This window comes from Mastomys coucha, unplaced genomic scaffold (genome assembly GCF_008632895.1).
Source record: "Mastomys coucha isolate ucsf_1 unplaced genomic scaffold, UCSF_Mcou_1 pScaffold14, whole genome shotgun sequence".
NCBI lineage: Eukaryota > Metazoa > Chordata > Mammalia > Rodentia > Muridae > Mastomys > Mastomys coucha.
Genome location: NW_022196896.1, coordinates 30,892,929 through 30,917,106, shown reverse-complemented (window position 1 = coordinate 30,917,106; position 24,178 = coordinate 30,892,929). Strand labels below are relative to the sequence as shown.

General features: G+C 40.3%; 1 pseudogene; it reads right to left on the bottom strand.

Annotated features, from left to right (window-relative positions):
* Window positions 1-1,713: 1,713 nt before the first annotated feature.
* LOC116088966 overlaps window positions 1,714-24,178 on the bottom strand; it is a 37,762-nt pseudogene continuing 15,297 nt past the window's right edge.

Sequence of the window (24,178 nt, the reverse complement as noted above, 5' to 3'; positions counted from 1 at the left end):
AACAGGGGTTTGTTTTTGTTTGTTTTTTTGTTTTTTGGAGGAGAAACTGGGAATGGAGAAATTTGCATATAAATAAAGAAAAAAAAAAGAATACAGTTGGAAACTCATCTGACATAGATGCTCAGAAGCAAACTTTTGAGATGTTGCGACCTTCTTCCCTTGGAAGGAAACTCTGATTACGCAAGGGAACGAATAGCCTTTTGTAAGTTCTTAATAGCACATAAAATTGAATACATTAATTCACATGCAAATTGTCATTTGTCTCCAATCACATCTTTATGACTATTTTTCTATGGTGTTTACAATCAAACATGTTAGGTAGTGCTCTACCACTGTGCTGCCCTCCCAAACTATTTTTTAAACAATTTGTAACCAAACCTTTAATCCCAAGGATTCTCACAAGAATTTTACAAATGACAGCATAAGTCTTGCACAGCAACTCCAAAGTTTAGATCTACTGTGCACCTGTAAACTGGTAGACATTAGTAACTTAGTCTTTCATCTTCAGTTAGAGAATGTTAGAAACAGCTATGCATCTATACATCTCAAGCAGGAAGGAACCTCTCCGCAAGCCTTCGGAGTGCAGACTCTACCCTTTGCCTGTTGGCTTGTGTTCACAGCGACTCTTAAAGACTGCTTATTGCTTCTCCCACAGCTCCACAGTATCCCCGCTACTAGAGGAACTGCAGTTTTATTCAATTTCTGCCAGTTGTTTCTATATCATTATCATATCACACTTTAACTGGGCAGGACCTAGGTTTATTTCAGTCTATGAAAAAAACTATGTCTATGAAATTCCAAAAAATTCAATCTCGCTTAAAGGACCACTGTAAAGTAACAATTCTTCATGTTACATGTCTCAAATGATCCATTTGAAGCCATAGAGAATTACTTTATTATGTGAGGGTCACTGTTCCAGGAGACAAAACAAGTTTGAACAGCTAAACCGGATTCCCTAATTGGTTCTTGATTGCGTCAATAAAGAAAATGGGAGCCGATTGCTGGCGGAGGGTAAAGCTATGACTTCTGGGTCCCAGGAGGAGAAAGAGACTTGAGGGAAGGAAAGGGGCTTTTGAAGCAAGGCTTTGCAACCTGCGGCCTCCTCCGCCAGTGCTTAACCAAGCAGGTCTGGTTAATGAAGACTAGCCACTAAGGTTAGGGCAGGAAATTCTGGGCCCAGAAATTGTGCTATCTGACAAGTTCTAAATTAATAAAGCAGGGGTGGCACCTGCCTTTCATCCCAGCACTTGGGAGGCAAAGGTAGGCAGATTTCTGAGTTCGAGGCCACCTGGTCTACAGAGTGAGTTCCAGGACAGCCAGAGCTACACAGAGAAACCCTATCTTGAAAACCAAAAAAAAAAAAAAAAAAAAAAAAAAAAAAAAGGAAAAATGAGCAAAGGTGGGCAGAGATACAGAGAAAGCCAGGAAGTTGATGGCGGCTTGGAGAAGCAAAGCTGAGAGCATGATCGAAGTTCCCAGGAAGGTGGTAGCTTGGTAGAGCTAAGCCAAGAGGAACAGCCGAGTATAGAGTGATGGGGCCATCGGTGGCAGCCGATCTCGGAGCTAAACAGAGGAACAAACAAGGGCCAATGGCCGTGGTCTCAATCAAAGGAGGTAAAGGCATTTAAAATTACATGCAACATAAAACATCTTAAAAATGCACCAAGCATATGAAATCTCAAACAAAACTTTAATTTGCTGTATACACTCCTGTCAAATCAAGTCACTTCCTTTACACCGCTTCTTTTGCACACTGATCTTGTTTTCATTTGACCCAGATCAGCTACGAGACCTGGAGAAGGATCGAGAGGGCTTGTGAGGTCTCTCAGGAGACACAGACCTTCCCCTCTCCTGTCTCTAGAAAGTGACCTGCCCAAGAAGCTTCTCCCTGGGGATCTGTGCAGAGGTGGAGGGCCACTCCTATCATATTCTTCTTAAGGACGGCCATGAGGGAGGCAGGCCAGGATTTCAACTTCATTTTTCAACATTTAACAGTTCCACTCTTACACACAGTGTTCTTTCAACCAGCTCTGGACAGCATCGAATTCAACTGGAGCAAAGCCAGGAGGGTGTCGAGCAACCCACACACTTTAGAGTGGTCTCTATTAGCCAAAAGACGGTCTATTTCAGTCTTGCTCCCATGGTTTCCAAGATTACCCACTTGAACGTTACAGTCCAATGGATGCAAATCACAATGCACTTCAAGATCCTGGATTCAAAAAGTTCAACTCCAAATGCTCCAGCGGGCCCTCACTCCCGCTCCTGAGTCTCACTCTGCTCTCACAGATGTTCTCTGTACCCTGGCATCCAGGAAGTGGCCGAAATACAATATTTTTAATCAAGATCTCCAAATGCACTTAGATAAAAATGTATTTACTCTAAAGAAAATAATATATCCTCTTATACATCAAAATGTCTGAAGAATTTTTTAACTAAAGCATTGCTTATCAAGGTTTTTCACAATACTTCAGTAAGTTGGGTTTTCCATCACAGCTCTAAAGTTGAATTAGAAAGCCAAAATGTAAGAATAAAGCAAAGATATATGCATGATTCTCTAGCTTTCCCATCTCTGATTGTACTTGTTGTTAGGGTCTGAATGAGAAATATCCCTACATGCTTAGGTATTTAGACATGTAGTCCCTAGTTGATGGCACTGTTTGGGAAGGTTATAGAACCTTTAAGACGTGGAAGACCTGAGCTGGAAGAAATACATTATTAGGTTCAGACTATGAGAGTTTATGGTCTCCACACTTCCAGCTGGTTCTCTGCTTCTGGCTCCTGAGTAGAAATGTAATTTCAAAGCTTCCTGCTCGGGCCACCTCTGCCACGATTCTTCCCACCATGGATTCTCCCTCTGGAACCATAAGCCAAATTAAGCTGCTGCTGCTTCCGTAAGTTGTTTTTGGCTATGATGTTTTATGACCACAAAAAAAGTAACTAATACATTCATTTTGGAGACTAGAAAGTACAGCAGTGTGTATTTCAGTAGCCTTCTCTAAGAAATAAAATAAAATAAAACTTTAAAATTATAATTAATGTATTTCTATTATTTCTTAAGAGTAATTGAATCTGTTCATTAAATTAATGAGGTAAATAAGTTTAGAATGTTGAAAACTGAATGTGTGGTTATTTCCATCAAATTTATGAGTCTTCCTCTTGAGCCTGTAATAAGAAGCTATTTTGAGACAGACAGGCACTTTTTATAGAGAGGACAATGCAGTGTTCAGCTGAAGAATCTTAGGACTGTATTGATGTCACCTCTGCCCACAAAAAGGAGTCATCAGTGGGAGGTATCGTAAATAATAGTATTCTGCTCAGATATCTCCTGGAAAATTCATGTAGGCCTAGGATTCTGAACAACTCAACTAAACTCTGCTTTCTGGTAGAGTGGAGCAGTAACCTTCAATGCCTTGAGTATTTCTTCAACTATGACAAGTCTAGCATACTGCAATACTCTCTTCCACAGCTCTGAATAATTAAGGAATAAGATAGAGGAACAACTGAGATAAAGAGTAAGGGGCAATTATATAGTCATTTCAGGAAACTATGTGATGGTTCCATAAAAATTAAAACTAGAACTATCATACATCCAGTATCCCACTACACTCCTCTCCCTCCCTCCCTCCCTCCCTCCCTCCCTCCCTCCCTCCCTCTCTCTCTCTCTCTCTCTCTCTCTCTCTCTCTCTCTCTCTCACACACACACACACACAGATGTGCACATGTAGGGTGGGGGTGTGCATGTGAGAAAGAGAGAGAAGGAAAGAGAGAGAAGACAGAAATCAATATGTTGAAAAGATAACACTACTCTCATGTCATTGAAGCCCTGGTCAAAACAGTGAAAAGGAATTATCCTAAGTGTCTGAAGACAGATGGATGGGTAAAAAGACATGGTGAAGAAAGTATATTCAGCCATAAAAGTCAAAATTATATTGTCTATAACAAAGTAGATAGAAACAAAGATCATGCTGTTAAGTGAACTAAGGAGGCACAGAAAGACAAATGCCACATGGTCACACTTGTGTTTAGAGTATAATATGTAGGCCATGTAGACAAATGCCACATGGTCACACTTGTGTTAGAGTATAATACGTAGGCCGTGTAGACAAATGCCACATGATCACACTTGTGTTTAGAGTATAATACGTAGGCCATGTGGAAGTTGGGAGTAAAATTCTGATAGAGGCTAGGACGAGTAGCAGGAGGAGGTGATCACAGGCAGTTGAGCAATGGGTGTTCGGCATGAGACAGGAGTAGGACATTCTGGACTCTATCATATGTGAGCATGACTATAGCTGACAGTAATAATCTGCAAATTTCACAGTATACCTAGAAAATGGGTTCTTGAAATATTCGGTATAAAATGGCAAAGGTTTGGCGAGGTAAGTTTAGCAACATTTAAGCCCTTACATTATTAGTGCAATTTTGAAACAGCACTTTGCCCATTTATATGAATACTTTTTATCTTCATGTCAGTTAAAAATAAATTTAACTTAAATTTTAAATAGAATGTGGCATAGCTGGAAAAAAGAAGACCATGTCTTTAGATATGTGTGTTTATGTAGTAGGTACTTTTGTCACTGGTGTGATAAAATACCTGACAAACACCTTGGCAGGAATGGAAGGACTCAACACAGTGGTGATGGTATGGAAGAGTCCATGGTGGTGACAGTGTGTGGAAGAGGCTCCTCAAACCAGAAAGGGGAGCCTGTGCCTAGAATTGGGTTCGAGTATAATCTTCAAAGGTCCTCTTCTGGTAACTTAATTCCTGACAGCCATGCCCTACCTCCCAAAGACTCCATGGCCTTCAAGTAGTACCACAAGGTAGGCATCAAGTATTCAGATCATTAGATTATGTGGGACAGTGCAAATGAAAGCTGTAACACCCACTTAATACTGACCCTCAGAATCCAACCAGAGTAGCTTAGAACCAAGTCCAGGGTAATGCCTGCCCATCCTTCCACCTTCACACATCCTGCCTGTGAAAGACAGTCTTTAGGTATGATCTCTTAGACAGCTCATCCCAAGCAGAAGGGGTTGAGCTAATAGACTCAGGCTCTTTCTCCAAAGTTTCCAGCTGGACTGTACTACGATGACACACAAACAAACTGCCACCCAGGTAGATTCACATCCTAAGCCACACTGAGCTTCTGCTTTAATTGTATAACCCAAGGCAGGCAGGAGTCTGACACTGTGTGATGAATCCAGATTCCTGGTGCCTTCCCAGAGCATTGGTCTTCAAGATTATCAAGGCTATATGTACTCTCTGTTGTCAGGAGGCTCTGTGTGGATTGGCAATGTCTATCAAAAGTAGGCAAGAGAAGTTGATAGCTGAGTATTGCTCTAACCTCTTTTCTGAGTCCTGGGTAGGCCTCAGCAAAGCCAGAGATGACACAAGGAACAAGCAGAAACTTGTTAATCTCTACACCAATTCATCCTGGAAAAGGTCTTATATGTTACACATCAACCTATTTCTTGCTAAGTAAGGGTCAATGGCATGCTTGTACACAAGCCTTCTCCCCATGTATTGTCATACCATTAAGTCTGTACTATATCCTTTCTCACAAAACTGCAGAGCCATCCAGCACTAATAGTGTTGCCTTGACTGTAGGAATGGTCAGTAATTACATACTGTATGTAAGTATTAATTGCTTGCACATTGATTTTGGTAGGGTTTTACAGGTCGAATTAGCTTTGTCCAAGACCTGGGCCTGATAAAGTAGAGAATCCTACTCATCACACTTTTTACCTCAGATAAATCAGTCTATAGCAAAGTATGCTTTTCTTTTCTCTTCTCTTCTTTTCTTTTCTTTTTTAATTAATTAATTTATTTTTTATATTCCATATTTTATTCCTCTGCCCCCATCCACCCTCTGACTATTCCACATCCCATACCTCCTCATCATACCCCTGTCTCCATGTGGATGTCCCCATCCCCACCCCACCTGACCAGTAAACTCCCTGGGGCCTCCAGTCTCTTGAAGGTTAGGTACATCATCTCTGAATGAATATCAGCTGGTGTATGCTACCTGTTTGGTGGTCCAGATTAATTGAGACCCCTGCTCCTCCTATAGGATCGCCCTTCTCCTCAGCTTCCTTCAGCCTTCCCTAATTCAACAACAGGGGTCAGCTGCTTCTGTCCATTGTTTGGGTGAAATATCTACATCTGACTCTTTCAGCTGCTTGTTGGGTCTTCTGAATTACACTCATGCTAGGTTCCTTTTTGTGAGAGCTCCATAGCCTCAGTAATAGTGTCAGACCTTGGGACCTCCCTTGAGCTGGATCCCACTTTTGGCCTGTCACTGGACTTTCTTTTCCTCAGGCTCATCTCCATTTCCATCCCTGTAATTCATACATGTCCTTTTGGGTCTGAGTTATCTCACTCAGGATGATAATTTTCTAGTCCCATACATTTGCCTGCAAAACTCAGGATGTCCTTGTTCTTAATAGCTCAGTAGTATTCAATTGTGTAAATGAACCACACCTCTGTATCCATTCTCCTGTCATAGGATATTTGGGTTGTTTCCAGCTTCTGGCTATGACAAATAAGGCCAATATGAACATAGTGGCTCTCTTCATGGTGTCAAGCCTCAACTCCTTTGCATGACCCTTTCAGTCCTGGGCCATCAATTGCAACTGAAGCTGCACCTTCACCAATGGCCTCCCATGACCTCTCATTGTGCTGAGCCTCAGCTGCTCTTCATGACTCCTTTACGCCTTCAAAACCAATATCACCTGGGTGACTCTTACACATTACCAAGCCCTGCTGCAACACAAGGTACAACCTTGGTTATCTCTGGAACACAGTCTCTTTGTGCTCTCAGAAAATACTTCCCAGAAGATGTTACCTCAGTGATGCTGGTCTCTTCTTAATCACTGCTAATTTCTTAGCTCCAGCTAACCAGCATCAATAGTCCCAGTAATGCAAAGTCTTCCCTTTAGTAGTTCTGGTATCTTATTAATCACAGCTGATACTTCAGCCCCAGCTAACCAGAACCACAGAATCTTCACAATCAAAACAACATGGCTCTGACAAGAGTCTTTAATCTTCCCTCTGAAATTTCACAAGCTAGGCCTCCATTTCTGCACTGTTCTAAACATCATCTTCCAAGCTCCTACAGAGCATTCCACAGAGTTCTTAAAACCAGTGGCTCTTCTAGCTCAAAGTTCCAAAGTCCTTCCACAGTCCTCCCCAAAACATGGTCAGATTGTCACAGGAATATCCCACTTTTGGTACCAATTTGTCTTAGTCAGGATTTCTATTCCTGCACAACATCATGACCAAGAAGCAAGTTGGGGAGGAAAAGGTTTATTTAGCTTACTTCCACATGGCTGTTCATCACCAAAGGAAGTCAGGACTGGAACTCAAGCAGGTCAGGAAGCAGGAGCTGATGCAGAGGCCATGGAGGGGTGTTCTTTACTGACTTGCTTCTCCTGGCTTGCTCAGCCTGCTCACTTATAGAACCCAAGACCTCCAGCCCAGGGATGGCACCACCCACAAGGAGCCCTACCCCCTTGATCACTAATTGAGAAAATGCCCCACGGCTGGACCTCATGGAGGCACTTCCCCAACTGAAGCTCCCTTCTCTGTGATAACTCCAGCCTGTGTCAAGTTGACACACAAAACCAGCCAGTACACTAGTATTATGTTGAAGTCCTTGATCCACTTGGACTTGAGCTTTGTGCAAAGTGACAAATATGGATCTATTTTCATTTTTCTACATACAGACCACTAGTTAGACCAGCACCATTTATTGAAGATGCTTTCTTTTTTCCATTGTATATTTCTGGCTTCTTGTCAAAGATCTTGATCTTGTCAAAGATCAAATGTCCATAAGTGTGGGGTTTTATTTCTGGGTCTTAAATTCTATTTCTTTGATCAATGTGTCTGTCTCTGTATCAATACAATGCAGTTTTTATCAGTATTGTTCCGTAGTAAAGCTTGAGGTGAGGGATAATGATTCCTCCAGAAGTTCCTTTATTGTTAAGAATTGTTTTCGTTATTCTGTGTTTTTTGCCTTTCAAGATGGTCTTCAAGAACAGCAAAAACTACAGAAAGCCCACATACATGTGGAATCTGAATAACTCTTTACTCAATGATAACTTGGTCAGGGAAGACATAAAGAAAGAAATTAAAGACTTCCTGGAATTTAATGAAAATGTTGACACATCACATCCAAACTTATGGGACACAATGAAAGCAGTGCTAAGAGGAAAGTTCATAGCACTAAGTGCCCTGGTAAAGAAACTGGAGAGATCTTACACTAACAGCTTAACAACACACCTGAGAATTCTAGAAAAAAAGAAAGCAAACTCACCTAAAAGGAGTAGAAGGCAGGAAATAGTCAAACTTAGGGCTGAAATCAACCAAATAGAAACAACAAAAAAACAATACAAAGATTCAACAAAACCAGAAACTGGTTCTTTCAGTGAATCGACTAGATAGACAAACCCCTAGCCAATCTAACTAAACAGCCAAGAGGAAGTGTCCAAATTAACAAAACTGAAAATGAAAAGGGAGACATAACAACAGAAATGGAGGAAATTCAAAAAAAAATCAGATCCTACTATAAAAACCTATACTCAACAAAACTGAAAATTTAGATAAAATGGATGGTTTTCTAGACAGAGACCATACACCAAAGTTAAATCAAGAGCAGGTAAACTATCTAAACAGGCTCATATCACACAAGGAAATAGAAGAAGTTATTAAATACCTCCCAACCAAAAAAAAAAGCCCAAGGCCAGATGGATTTAGTGCAGAATTCTACCAGAACTTCAAGGAAGACCTGATACCAATTTTCCTCAAACTATTCCATAAAATTGAAAGAGAAGGAACACTACCTAACTTGTTCTATGCAGCCACACTTACTCCAATAAGCCACAAAAGGACCCAACCAAAAATTAGAACTTCAAACCAATCTCTCTTATGAATATCTGTGCAAAAATACTCAATAAAATTCTTGCAAACCGAATCCAAGGACACATCAAAACCATCACTCACCACGATCAAGTAGGCTTCATCCCAGTGATGCAAGATTGGCTTAATATACAAAAATCCATTAACATAATCCACTATATAAACAAACTCAAAAAAAAAAAACTTCACATGATCATCTCCTTAGATGCAGAAAAAACATTTGACAAAATACAACACCCCTTAGTGTTAAAAGTATTGGAGAGATCAGGAATTCAAGACCCATACCTGAACATAATAAAAACAACTTACTGCAAACCAACAGCCAATATCAAATTAAATAGAGACATACTTGAAGCAATCACACTAAAATCGCTTTTGAAATGAGAAGGCAAGGATGCCCATCCCCCACCCCATATCTATTCAATATAGTACTCAAAGTGCTAGCTAGAACAATATGACAACAAAAAGGGGTCAAGGGGATAAAAATTGGCAAAGAAGAAATAATGGTATCACTATTTGCAGATGATATGATAGTATACCTAAGCAACCCCAAAAATTCTACCAGAGAACTTCGCCAGTTGATAAACAACTTCAGCAAAGTGGCAGGATATAAAACTAACTTAAATAAATCAGTAGCCTTCCTTTATACAAATGATAAACAGGCTGAGAAAGAAATTGGAGAAACAATATCCTTCATAATAGTCAGAAATAATATAAGATATCTTGGGGTAACTCTAACCAAATAGGTGAAAGACCTGCATGACAATAACTTCAAGTCTCTCAAGAAAGAAATGGAAGAAGATCTCAGAAAATAGAGAGATCTCCCATGCTCATGGACTGGAAGAATTAACATAGTAAAAATGGCCATCCTACCAAAGGCAATCTATAGATTCAATGCAATCCCCATCAAAATCCCAACACAATTCTTCAAAGTGTTCTTTGTTAAAACACCCTTGACAGTATAGTTTCATCTGGACCACTTTTTCTTCTCTTGCAAAATGTCAAAGATGTTGGCATTAGTTACAGGAGGCTCGCAGAGTCAATTTTGGTGTTATAAAGGTTATTAGAATTGAAAAGCCTTCCTTGGGCACAGGTTTGAAGACCTAGTGGTCCCCTCCCCTTTGAGGAGGTTGCAGAAACCTTCAGAAGATGTGACCTAGTTGGAAAAAGTCAGTCACTAGGTGGGGTAACAGCCTTTCAGTGTTAATAGCCACACATCCCTTTCTCCCTGTTCTCTGCCTCCTGAAGTGGAAACTTAAGGGTTCTTTGGAAAGTCAGTAGTGTTGGAAATATTGGGGTTTGGTTGAAAGGGTACATATGTATGAAACTTACTTCAAGTCATTCCTCACTGAGATTCTCTGATTTGTTCCTCTCTCATGTTTTATTCCTTGAAGTGAAATGCTCATTTAAAGTCGAATCTAGGCTTTCAAGAACATTGTCCATTGTGGCCACCACTTCCCTCTCTTCACAGTTCCTTTTTGATTCCCATTGGTTTCTTCTTTACCAGCTCACCCAAAGTCCAAGTCGTTTAGCTTCTAAGTAGTTCAGTTAGCATGTGTTTTCCTCCAGTTTTGCCTTGTTTTTCCTTTTAGTGAAGCAGCTCACTGTGCTTTTCTAAGCCAGGCTAGCACAGAAGGCCACTGAGCCTCTTGCTCCCAGACGGGCCGACAGGAAAGGACACTGAGCCCCCTGCTTTCTCTTCCTTGCTCATCTGCCATATGAACTAGAAGAGAATTATTCCCACTCATACCCCAACCCCCACCTCTGGAAAGAGTGCTGCTGAAGCTGCTCCTGTAAAGCACACAGGAGCTTCCTCTCAGTCCAGTGTGGCAGATACAGGCTCAATCTCTTCACCAAGTAAAGCTGGTTCCATCTGGAAAACTTCTTTTGTACTGGGTAAATGTGAATAGAAGCATCCGAGGATGCACACACAGTCATGTACATGCACAAACACATCCTTGATCAAACCCACCCTCAGCTGGACTTAGTTTAAGTCTTGGGAGAGTTGGAGGCAGTTAGAGCTGTCACACACCCTCAAGATTTCATCCAGTCCCAATGGCCTTCTCAAGCAAAAAGCCAGGTACATTCTATTGTCAAACCTGAGTAGGTTTCAAGTCAGCTCTGTCACTCTCTCACCTCAAGCCTCTTATCTTAGGGTTTTATTGCTGTGACGAGACACCATGATGAAGGCAACTCTTATAAAGGCAAACATTTAATTGGGGTTGAATTACAATTCCAGACGCTCAGTCCATTTTCATCATAGTGGGAAGAATGGCATTGTACAGATTAACCTGGTGTTGGAGGAACAAAGAGCTCTACATCTTGATCTGAAAGCAGCCAACAGACTGTCTTCTTCATTAGGCAGAGCATGCGCCTCCACAGTAGCCAAGCCTTCTTACATATTACTCTGTGGCGGCCAAATCTATTTAAACCACAACACCTCTAAAGTTTCATTTGAATTACATTCACAACTTTTTGGTGAATGAAGATGATAAGATTTCTTATCTGAAATTGTACTTTATGAAAACATTTATATTTCTTAATTGGATAAAATAGGTCATTGGTTTATGAGTTCCTTAGCTGTGCTACTAAGTGCCACTCATGAAAAATGGTAGGGACTGAACAAAATGCTCCTTTCCTGTCTTCAGTGCAATAGTTGGAGAGACAAGAATCTGTTGAGAGTTCTTAAGTTACACTCAAATAACAGAAAGAGCATTTTAAAGGATTTTTTACTAGAAATATTGATGTACTGATTCTACGTTGTAAAATAATTCCCTAATGGAAATATTTCAGTGGTCTATGAAGCATCATTAATTTAGGACACTCATAGATAAAATTGATACATATATATGACAATGTATAACTTCATTTGTGTGATTGGTTTTACATAGTTTTAAAATTAATAGTTGTATATACAGGGGAAATTTGGCATGGGGTTAAGTTTTCTACATCTTTATTCCATTCCAAACAAATGTAAAGTAAATGACAGAGTCAGGAATGTCCCATGAGGAGTATTCCCATGACTGTATGTGCTCAGGAGTGTCCCCATGACTGTATGTGCTCAGGAGTGTTCCCATAACTATGTGACCTGAGGAGTGTCCCCATCACTATGTGAGCTCAGGAGTGTCCCTGTGACTGTCTGACCTCAGGAGTGTCTCTATGATAAACTTTAGTTGAAGCTTCTCATTCAAGTACTTCTCACAACCCCTGATTTTGATTCATTTAAAGATGACATAATAAATGTGGTGAGATAGCTCAGCAGCTAAGAACTCTGGTCTCCAAGTCTGGAGTTCTGATTTTCAGCCTTGGACTATGGTGGCAGGGGAAAACTAACACCCACAAGCTGTCCTCTGACCTCCACATAGGCATCATGACAAGCACGCATGCACGCATGCATGCATGCACACACACACACACACACACACACACACACACAGAAAGAGAGAGAGTCAGATACACATTCACAATGAGAGAAAAATACACACAATAAATAGATGTTGAAATATCATCTAAACATTAAAAATTAAAGATGATGTAGTTTTAAAAATAAGTTATTATCATTATATAGACATTGAACACACAGAGACCTTCCAGTCTCAACCTCCAGAATGTCAAAATCAAAGTAATATGTCACCATTCCTGGCACCAGATATAAGTTTTAATCTATAAGAGAATTGCATTTATTTACTGACAATTTTGGCAAGAAATGAAGAGATGTATCCTAAATCTTGTGTTATAGCCAGGATATTGCTGGAATGATTTGCACATGTGAATATGAAATGACAGGGAGCCACTTCATGTGTCATGGTGTAAGTACCCCTAGGGCTTCTGGAATTGAAGTTTAATCTAGAAGAACAAGGACTAAGAGGAGGAGAAAGGGAGGAAGGGAAGGGAAGGAAGAGGAGAAGGAAAGGAGAATGAAGAGGAGGAAAATGAAGAACAGGAAGAAGGAGAAGGAAGACAGAAACTTTGTCTAACTCCAGTGTTTACAGACAAGGCTTTGGGGAACTGATCATGACTGATTAGGTTGAATCCCAGTGGTTTAAAAAAAAGAGAGAGAGCCTAAAAGACCACACACTAAATGGACTACTAAGGCACACCATTTGTTTTCTTTTTTTTAATTTGTGTTGTGATATCATATGTAATTACAATGTGTTTTCTTCCCTTTTTTCTCTCCAAATTCTGCCATACTCCTCCAAATTTAGGGCCCTCTTTTTACTAATTGCTACTACATGCATATATGTAAATATATATTCTTAAATATATTTTTTCTGTATATTGCTCTTGGTTTTATGTTCTCGGGGTGATCATTTGGCACTATACCACCAGTTGGTGTCATTTCTGCCCAAGACCACCTCACCTGCTCCCAGCTTTCCTCATGTGTGTATGCATGTGACTGTGCATGCTATGTGAGTACAGGTGACCTTGGGAAACATGGTCTCAGATTCTGTGGCTCTGGAGCTACAGGCAGTTGTGAGTTGCCAGATATGAGTGATGGGCACTGGGTCCTCTGGAAGAGCAGCAAGAGCTCTTAATGACTGATGTATCCCTTCAGTCCTCCCTTCTGTTTACTACCATGTGACATTTTATAGCACCTATCTGCCACCAAGAAAGCATTCACAGGCCAGAAAGAGGGCTCAGCTTTTAGGAGCCCTGGTTGCTCTTCCAGAGGCCACGGGTTCAAATTCCATCACTCTCATGCAGCTCACAGTTCAGTTTCAGGTAATCTGATCCCTTCTTTTGTCTTCCTCAGGCTCTAAATATGTATGTAATGCACAGGCATATATACAAGCAAATACATGTACACATTAATTTTTTAAATTAAAATTTAAAGAATTTTAAAAGACAATCACCAAATGTCGTCCCCAAGCTTTGATTAGAATAGTGAGCCCCGAAATCACCTCTTTTCTTGTGATTCACCCTATGAAAGTGTGTTATTAAGAACAGACTATGAGCCTTGCAGTGGCGGCACACACCTTTAATCCCAGCACTTGGGAGGCAGAGGCAGGTAGATTTCTGAGTTCATGGCCAGCCTGGTCTACAGAGTGAGTTCCAGGACCGCTAAGACTACATAGAGAAATCCTGTCTAGAAAAACCAAAAATTAATTAATTAATTAAAAAAGAAAATAATAGATTATGGACAGAAACACAGGCAATTGTGTATAGTTCACAGTAATTCTGAAACTTCTTTGGTTCCTTGAGCTATGGTGTCAGCCTGGCTTGAGGAGGTTCCTTTAGAAACGCTGCATTTCAGAATTGTCTCAATGAAGCAGGGATATCATAAATGGTTGCAGCACGGCTATTTGGGAGTTCCATAATATTTCGAGGTCAGACACAGCTGCAAGGAATTGTCAGTTACGCCACTGAGAAGGTCTAGAACTGCTATGTTAAAGTTAAGGGTCACAATAGACATGAGTATGCACACATACAGTAGGTTAACTCTGGTTTCCTTATTCAAAATCTGATTAAATACCAATATTTTCTGTGATGTTGCTTGATATCCATTCTGTATTAACATACACAGGGGTTGCCTAATATGCTGATAAGCTATTGCAGTTGTGTAACTGTGGATACATGCACATCATGAACAAATGAACAAATCTGTACGAGCTGTCCTGGCTGTCAGGGCTAGTACACTAAGAAGCTTTGTTCTATTCAGTCCCATCAGTAGCGATGAGTTGGTGCCAAAAGGCTTTGTTCTTAAAGTCAAAGACCTTGAACATTTCGTGGTGAAGGCCTTTTCCATGATGAAATGAGATATGTACTTGAACAGGACAGGATACTCAGCATAACACAGCCCCAGCAGCCTGGGAGTCACAGAATCCTCTCTTTGATGGAGCTGCTCACAGTCCCTCCACTCACAGCAGACAAAGCCGATTAAAGCGCTGCCTCTTTCAACACTCATGATGTATGTGAGATTAGCTAACACCTTGCTGAGACACTGTGCTGTGGTTTAAACCTGCTGTGTTTTTCTAACTCATACACTGTTTAGTCCCACCATGGTATTAAAAAAATGAAATACAGTCCGCCTATGCTGTTAGAAGGTGGCCTTTGGCAACTGATTGGAATTGAAGGCACTGGAGCCAAGCACCCATGAGTGAAGCTTGCTGGCTTTATGGTCAGAGGCACACAGTCTTAGACTCCTTTTCTCTTGTCATATGATACTCTGCATACATCACACTCGTCTATTACAGGAAGAGGCCATCAAATATGAAGATATTCAACTTGTACCCCTGAAACTACGATGTAGAATAAAGCTTCTTTCTTCCTATGGTGGCTCCCTTCAGATATTTTTATATACAAATGACAATCCTGTGTTCTTAGTTGTAAGCCTCTCTTGCTCAGCAAGTATGATAAACTTAGATTCATCTTCCACTTGCATTTAGTCCCTTTTTAATGCTTGTTCATTGGAATATGTTTGTCAGGTTAGAGTTGGAGGCTCTTGTACTCACCACATAGGTGAGAAACTGAGGGTGGAACCATCTTAATAATATGTGCTTGCTCTAAGAATTCTCTTTGAAATTATTTTTTTAATCTTATGTTTATGAGTGTTTTATCTGTATCTCTCTATTCCTTGTGTGCATGCTCGGCACTCACAGAAGCCAAAAGAGGGCACTGCACCTCCTGGAACTAGAGATAAAGATGGTCATAAGGTGGGTATTGAGAGCTAAACCCAGTCCTTTGCAAGAACAAGTATTCTTAACTACTGAGACATCACATCAGCTCTAAGCCAGATTCTTACATCTTTCCAAACCACTGTGCAGTTATAAGTGGTCATAGGGTTCTTGTTAGGACCAAAGAATAAAATATTAAGAAATTCTTGGTGAATTAAAGAGTACTTATAAATATTAGTTGTTTTAACCTCTAACCTCAAAAAATACACATTTCATATAAGGAGAAAAAGAACAAGACAGTTAGAAAATACAATAATACTAATCTCATAATGCAGGGTAAAATCACAAGAGTCCAAATAAACAAATGTCAACACAAAATAGGACTCCTTCTCACAGCGATGGCTCAAATGGAAAAGTACAGGCTATGCAAGCCCAATGATCTGAGTATGGATCCCCAGAACCACCTGAAAAGTGGGACACAGCACTGCACATCTGTAATCTCAGTGTTCTTGTGTCAAGGTGAGGAAAATAATGTAGACAGAAGAATTGTCCAGGAGTTTGCAGGACAGCTCTCATGGGGTAAACAGTGAAGTGGCAAAGGCAACAAAGAACAACATAGAACATAAGAACTGACTGAATCCCAAAGCATGCCCTTTAATTTCTACATGTGCTCTTATGCATTAGTGCACCTTTGTGCATGGGTATACACACACACCATATACATACACACACACAAGTTACACCCCCCCCACAAACACACACCACATACACCACATACACACACACAATATACATCACACATGCACACCATGCATTCATACATACCACACACACACACACACACACACACACACACACACACACGGAGTGAGGGTGGAATTCAGAACCAGGCTAAAGTCCTGATTCTGTTGCTTGCATGGCACAGGAAGTTAGGCTTATAATTTATGTAATCTACTGTAGTTTTTTTAATTGTAAAAATCTTTACTATATCTAATAAAATATGATTTGAGGAAGGAAGTACAACTGATTCAATAAGAAAGAAGCTTTTATTATTAATCAGGAAAAAATCAGTATTTAACATAGTTAACTGGTTTTTATGACATTGTTTTTCAGACCTTAAAAATCATCTCTAAAATGCTCATTCTGGTCCTATAACCTTTGCCTTCTTGAATCCAAAGCTCTGAGAACCACTTGAATCTATTTGAATATTTAGCAAGCATTTCAGAGATTCTGATGCTATTACTTTCAGGAGAATAAGTAGATGCATTTCTCCAATAAATTAAGATATTGACAGAGGCAGGCCCTATGCTATGGAAAGGACTCTGCCCTACCAAACAGCCCAGAGATTGTGGAGGGGCTTCACTGACCAAGTACACTTTGCTTAGTTAAAGAATATACATGTGCATACACCTGTGTGTCTTTTTTGCCCATTAACTTTGGTCTTTTATTTTTATTTTATTTGTTTAATTTTTTTATTTTTTGAGATTATAATTACATAGTTTTCCCTTTTCCATTTTCCTTCAAATCCTCCCACATACCACTTCTTGTTCTCTTTCACATTCATAGCCTCTTCTTTCACTAATTGTTATTGCATATATATTGTGTGCATAGATACTTATACACACACACAGTCTACTTAGTCTGTGTAATATGAATTATATGTATGTTTTACAGGGATGCTAACGTGGATGTCTGCATCCACAGGTGTAGATAACTAATTGATGTTTTGATCCCTAGAGAAGGCTGTTTCTCCTGCTCTCAGCACCCCTGAGTTGCCTGCATGGCTGAGGACTCCTGGGCTTCACCTGAATCCACTTTAGAGTGTTTACTGTTGTTGCTGTCCTTGTTTAAGCAGTCATGTTAGTGAGACTTCATGTCCTTGATACATTTACAAATGTTGAATGCAATCAGTGCTCTAAACATAACAATGAGCAATGAGAAAGGGAACATTCCAAAAAAATAGATATATCCTTGGAAACTTCTAATTATAATTTTAAAAATTCATTGAAGAATCTGTAACAAACATAATTAGAATTTAAAGAAAATACTGTATATGGTCACTTTTGTCAGGTTTAGGTTGGTCAGTGATGAAGAGGAGATAAGCCTCAGACTTTTCATGTTTTAGAAAAGAAAAAAGACTGAGAGTGAATCAGCAGTTGTCAAGGTTAAAGTGTAAGGAAAAAAGAAAAAGAAGAAAGGTTTAAAGAAAATTGAAGGTGGCAAAATGGAATAAATGAGAGTAGAAAGTAAAGAGGGAAGCCACAAGGGGGCTCAGCACAGCCAGACACCGGTAATTTATAAAGCAAATAAAACAGAAAAGTGATCCAAAGAAAGAGTCACACACACACACACACACACACACACACACACACACACACACACACACACACACAGCATATACACCATAGCAATACAAAAGAATGTGGCAGCCTACATTAGAGATTAAAACAAAGAAGAAAATGATATGGATGGCATCATAGCTATTATACTTTAAACAGAAAAAATAAATCCCAAAAAGATCACCAAATAAGACTGGTCAAAGAGGAAATGTAGTATGGACTCAGCAGTGTATAATATTTCAAGGCAGGATTGTTAGTTACCAATTGCCACACAAAGGAAATGCCAAGTGCAGTTCGTTTATGGGTTGCATTCATTTTAAATTTGCAGAGAGGAGCGAAACAGGACACATCCAGGAACTTTTGCTTTTTAATAAACAGCAAATGAAAAGTAAATTATAAGCCAGTAGACTCATGTACATAGACTCAAAAATATGTAGCCAAGTGAGTCCAAGCAGCTTGCAGACAGCAATGTCAAGAATATCAAAATGCGAAAGAAACCCCACTATAGTGGTTTCTCCAGTTGCTATTGTCTTTCAACAATCTTCACTGTAGGTGAAGACGTATTTGTGCAGTAAATATGATTTAACAAGAGGTTTTTCAATTAAATAACAAAAATCCCACCAACAACAGGGTTATACAATTATCTTCAATCAACTGCTTTTCTTGCGTGAATTTACAAATCTTGAAACTCATCTTAAAATTGAAGATTACTGTAGGAATTCAAAGTTGATCTACCATTAGAAAACCATTCAAATTATTCAATTGTTAATAGTTTAAGAGAGTAAACATAAGTGATATTGTCAAAAGATTCAGAGAAGCTATTACAATAAACTCAACCCTATTATAGTAAAAAATAAATGTTAATCCTAACAAACTAGAAATAAAAGAGACTCTATCTTGAACCCACAGTAAATACCACAGTTAATTACATTATAATTATCATGTCCAATACCATGCCTTCCTCTGCATGGCCCTGCATATGTCCCTGTACGACAAACCTCCACAGCTGCCGCACTCGCCAGCTGCCCTCATGCACCTGTCTCCCCTGGGATGCAAACCAGACTTCTAGACTTGTAGTCCAGTCTTAGGCATTTAATAGAGTTCTAGTCTGAGAATATCTATAGACTCATACCGACCCAGGGGCTTACAGAATCAAGGGCACTGTAGCCCCCATACTGAAGTGCCTGGTGGTTCCATATACTTGTGACACATTGGAGGAAATCCTTTATCTGCTGAACATACCAAGAAGTATCAGCAACCTTCTCAGGCTCTCTTCATGATAGCGACATAGTTGTTCCATGGTGAGCTAGAGCAAGCTATTGCAAATGAATGGTTCAAAATAATACTGAAACACTGAAAACTAGAATCTACTTTGACTGGGCCGAAAACCCAGTAATCATATGGGTATGCTTCCCTCCACAGAACCTTGTTTATCCAGCTTTTGGTGAGTACAAATGCCAAACTCATCAGTCTCTGCCACTGTGGCCACATTGCCAACTCCTCCTCTCTGTGGCTCACTTCGTTCTGTTCTTATAGAGAGACACATGTGATGGGACTGGGAGCCCACCACAATAAATAGAATGTCTTCCCCAGTTAATATCTGTAACTTGGTCCCCTTTGGGAGGAAATCTAAATTTTCATTTACAAATTCCAGAGAATAGTATTGGATATCTATCTTAGTTGTTTTTTTCTGTTGCTAACCATAACCATAAGAAACACCATAACCAGAAACAGCTTGGGAGGAAATGGCATATGTTAATGAACAGGTCATAGTCAGTCTTTGAGAGAAGCCAAGTCAAGGACTTGGAGGTAGGAGCTGAAGCTGAGGCTATGGAAGAATACTGCTTCCAGGCTTGCTCCCTGTGGTTCCTTCAGCTTGCTTTGTTATACAATTCAAGATCACTGGCCCAGGGGTAGCCCTGGCCACACTGGGTTGAGACTCTCATGGCAATAATTAGGCAAGAAAATTCCCCATGGATTTGTTCATAAGTCAGTCTGAAGGAGGCAGTTCCTCAGTTGAGGTTCTCTCTTCCCACCTTGCTCTAGTTTGGGTCAAGTTGGCAAAAATGGATGAGCATAAGATTTTGGTAATTTGTTGGGTAACAATCTCCTCAAAATTGAACATTCCAGCCTCAGAGAAGGTCTTGTAAGATTCAGGAAGTAAACAAGAGACTCTGGAAGACCCTGTAACTGCAGAGAGCCAGTGCTTATCTTAAGGTCATTTGCCTGAGAGAGAATCTCCCACAGCTGCAGCTGCCTAGAGACTATGTAGGGAACATTGGTGACTTGTCACCAGACTGGGCTGGGCTTGATGGCGATACAAGTGCTTCTGGGACATCCATTCTTCTATCAGTAATCTCTCACCTAAATTCCAGTAACTCCCATATAACTTAACTCCAGTAACTCCCATAACTTACTTGTTCTCCATCCAGTTAGGCCTTGGGAGAATGCTTTCTTTGGGTGTTGTCACTGCCTTGTCACTTGCCTTGGGGTGAAAAGATCTTATGGGTACCTCCCCCATAAAGACTACAACAACACTGTTATTTAACATATTACACAAAGTGACCAGGAGCTAAATCTGAGCTACTCTCATGGTCCCACTAGGTTTTAACTTAGAAGTGCCTCAGCCATTTTCTGTTGCTCTAACAGCATACCTGATGATAGATAAAATGTAAAGAAAAGATGTTTGTTTAGCTCACAATTTGGGAGATAGCTAAGGCTGTGTTGGAATCTGCTTGACTCTAGGAAAAGCCTTGGGGCAGATGATATCACAGTTTAAGAGAGTATGTGAAGAAAAGACCACATGGCAAGAGAGGAACGGGTACATCCAGTGAGCTTCCAGACTCCTGTTCTCCCAAAGGTGAACTGTAAGAAAGATTTACTCCTCTTAAAGATTCTAACAGCTTTCATACCATTACACCAGGGAACAAGCTTCCAGAACATGAAGCTTTGGAAACACATTGACATAACCCCCAAATCAATGCAAATACCTTCCCTCTAATGGTCTTCTTCTGTATATCAGGAAGTGATAGTGCCTGTGGCTGACATAACTCTACACTACCACATGCATGAAGGTGCTGCTAGAAAACACAAAAGATGTTCATTCTAATATAAGCATACATCAACATGGCAAAATTGTGATACTTGCCAATAGGCTACTATACACATTGGTACATAACAAGAATAGGTGCCTGATATTTTTCACAGTATTCACAATGAGAAGATGTTTCAAAAGACATTGATTTGGAAATGTTTTATCATGTTGACTCCACTACAGAGAGAGAGGGGGGGGAGGGAGAGAGAGAGAGGGAAAGAGAGAGAGAGAGAGAGAGAGAGAAAGAGAATAAACTCAAGATAAATGTTCTATCAGGTCTCATAGGTTACAGTGAACTGATCTACCATGAAGAATAGAGTCATGGTGTATGTCGTTGTAAGAACTACATTGCCACAGCCTCACAGCAGGTCTAACCAATGTTGAGCCGTTGGCTTCTGCTGTTTTCCCCTATAATAGTTGGTTTCTAGTCAGCTTGGCAGAAGCTAGCATCATCTGGGAAGAGAGAACCACAACTCAGAAATTGCCTCCATCAGATTGGCTTATAGGCAAGTCTGTGGGGGTCCTTTTCCTGACTGATGATTGATGTGAGAGGACCCTGCCCACAGTGGGTAATGTCACCACTGGGCAAGTGGTTTTGGGTTGAAGACAAAGCAGTCTGAGCAAGTTGTGGAAGCAAGTTTCTAGTTTATGTGAACTTCAGCCATGCTGGCTGCCCAACTCGATTGTCTCTGCAGAGTTCTTGGCAATTCCTTTCAAAGTGTCCCACTTAAAATGACATAATCTCTTGATTATTCCAACCTATTCCATAAGCTAGAAACTGTTAGATATCAAGGGCAGTTGGCCTTTGGCGGGCTTGTCATTTTCTATCCATGGAGAGGAAATGAAAGATATTAAATCATGGTAAGCAAAGAGCAACCATAAAGACGCTGATGAGATAGAAGAGGCTGGGTGAGTGCAGGGGACAACCTCCATACTCAAGTGCACAGGATACAGGCACTGGATCTATGTCAGTTTCTGTTTAATATCTCATTGATTAAAATTCAAATAGCTCCTCATAAATCCAGCATATATATGATGGCTAAATCTCATAAAAAAGCAAAAATACCATCTGGTTGGTATATTATAAGCATTTACTGAAGAACAGATTTTTTAATATAATTATGCTCAAAATGTAATGTTACATTTGTAGTGTGTGACTGTTATGTCCCTTCATCTCCACTCTTTTGAAATCTTTGAGAATTCTGATTTCCATGTTATATTCATTCCCCTCCACTCCACCTCACTGGCTAAAAGGATAGCTAGCCTTGTGGGACCTGAATCCTAAAGAAAGGCTCATTCATTATTCTCAGTAATATCTACACTGTCACAGTCTAAGAATGAGACTAGATAACTTACTTCTGGATCACTGGAAGGACTATTTTTAGATACTGAAGAAATGAGAAATAGAAGTAACCATAAATTTGAAAACTGCAAAGCAGCCCAGTCCTAAAGAGGCAGCCTGGCTAGTAGCTAACAAATGTGCCATCAGCTACTCAAATAAGGATGTCCTAGGAATGGACACAGGCTGTCATCCACTCAGTGCTACCCTACCTGAGTCCAACTATAAACTGAGAGGCACAAGACAGTGAGTCCGACAGGATGGTCTTTACTCTTGAAGAACTTTCCCTCAGCCATTAAAACCATTGTGGAGTAAATCACGGCACTATAATGCCCATACAGAAGTGGGCTCTGTCCACAGCTCCAGGGCAGTTTGGATTTCACCAGCTGATGTCATCCTTGGCTGTGAAATGTTTGGATGTGGAAATGTTCCTTAGGCAGCAAAGAGAGAAAGCAGTAGTCTTGGTTCAAGAAAAATTATATATCTAGTGGTTTGGAACATACTGGAAGGAAGTTTTAGAATCATGGAGAGGAAAGAGGGAAAGAATGAGATAAAAAGTACAGATGAAGCCTGATGATAAAGAACAAAAGAATCTGGAATTACTTTGGAGTCCCTGGAAGGTGTCAAAGTTTCCAATCAGAGGTGAGAGTATTTAGGCTAATTAAGGGTGAGACTGCAATAGGCACAGGAGCAGTCAGCTACTGGGATAACAATGGGGTTGGTGGAGAGGGAGGACATGACAGAATACAGTAGAACCCACGGTGTCTGAGCATTGGCTTTCTTTCTCATTACTGTCATGAGATAGCTGAGAGAGTCTCCTTGAAGGCTGGAAGATTTATTCTAGCTCTGGGGCTCAGACAGTTCAGTCCACCAGAGTAGAGAAGGTATGGAAGAGTGACACAGTACATGTCAGCTGGAGCTTGTGGAAGAAAGCTCACAAGCTTGGTTGCCAGGGAAGCAGAAAATGTAGATTATATCTGGGGGTAGTTCCAACCTTCAAAAGAAGTTGAAACAACAGCTAGGCTCCACTTAGGCAGACATACAGAGCCTGTGGTGTGTTAAGCCATTAGTTAGTTAAGCAACTCAGGTGACCCCTCCCCACATAGATGAATAATTCTTTGGTTGGGTAGAAAAGCATGCTTAGGAAGTGTGGAGTTCTTAGTGGATCAGCCAATGAACCACTACAAAATGACAAGTTCAAATATAACCTCCATTTCCTTTCATTCCTACCATAAGAACTGAAAAAGTCCATTGAGCAGGAAGACATGGCAGTGTTTCTCCCTTGGATATTCTCTCCTCCCCAGGAGTTATTTTCTCATTTTCCCCAAATGATTGTTCTCCTTTCACACTCTTGGTCTGTGTTTACATATTATCCTTGGACTTGGAATAATATCTTTGGAAGCCACTATCTGAGTGTGATTCTCCTGAGTTGGTATAAAAGCTTTAAGAGGCTTCATGGAGATGTGGTGTTTAAGAAGGAGGAAAACTTTCTAGCAGCTCATTCTTGCACTCAAGGTCTTGGAGGAATAGGAGCCTGGCAGCTTACTGGATGCCCTAACCTCCCACTCACACACACCATGTGATCCTTTCTTTACACTCTCTCACACTGTGATGCCATCTGCCCCAAGGCTTTTCCTAGGGCCAAGCAGATGCCGTCACAACCTCAGGAATCTCCAAAACTGTAATTGTAATAAAAGCAGCTCAACTGTACATTTTCCATGGACAAGTTGTATCTTAGATTATATTGCAAGCTTTTTATGTTCACTTCTTAGCAAAAATGAAATCAACTCCAAGTGGACTGAAGGGTAAAATGGGAGACGGTAAACTCTCTCAGACAGAATGAAGCATATGGGGAATACTTTTGGACACTGATAT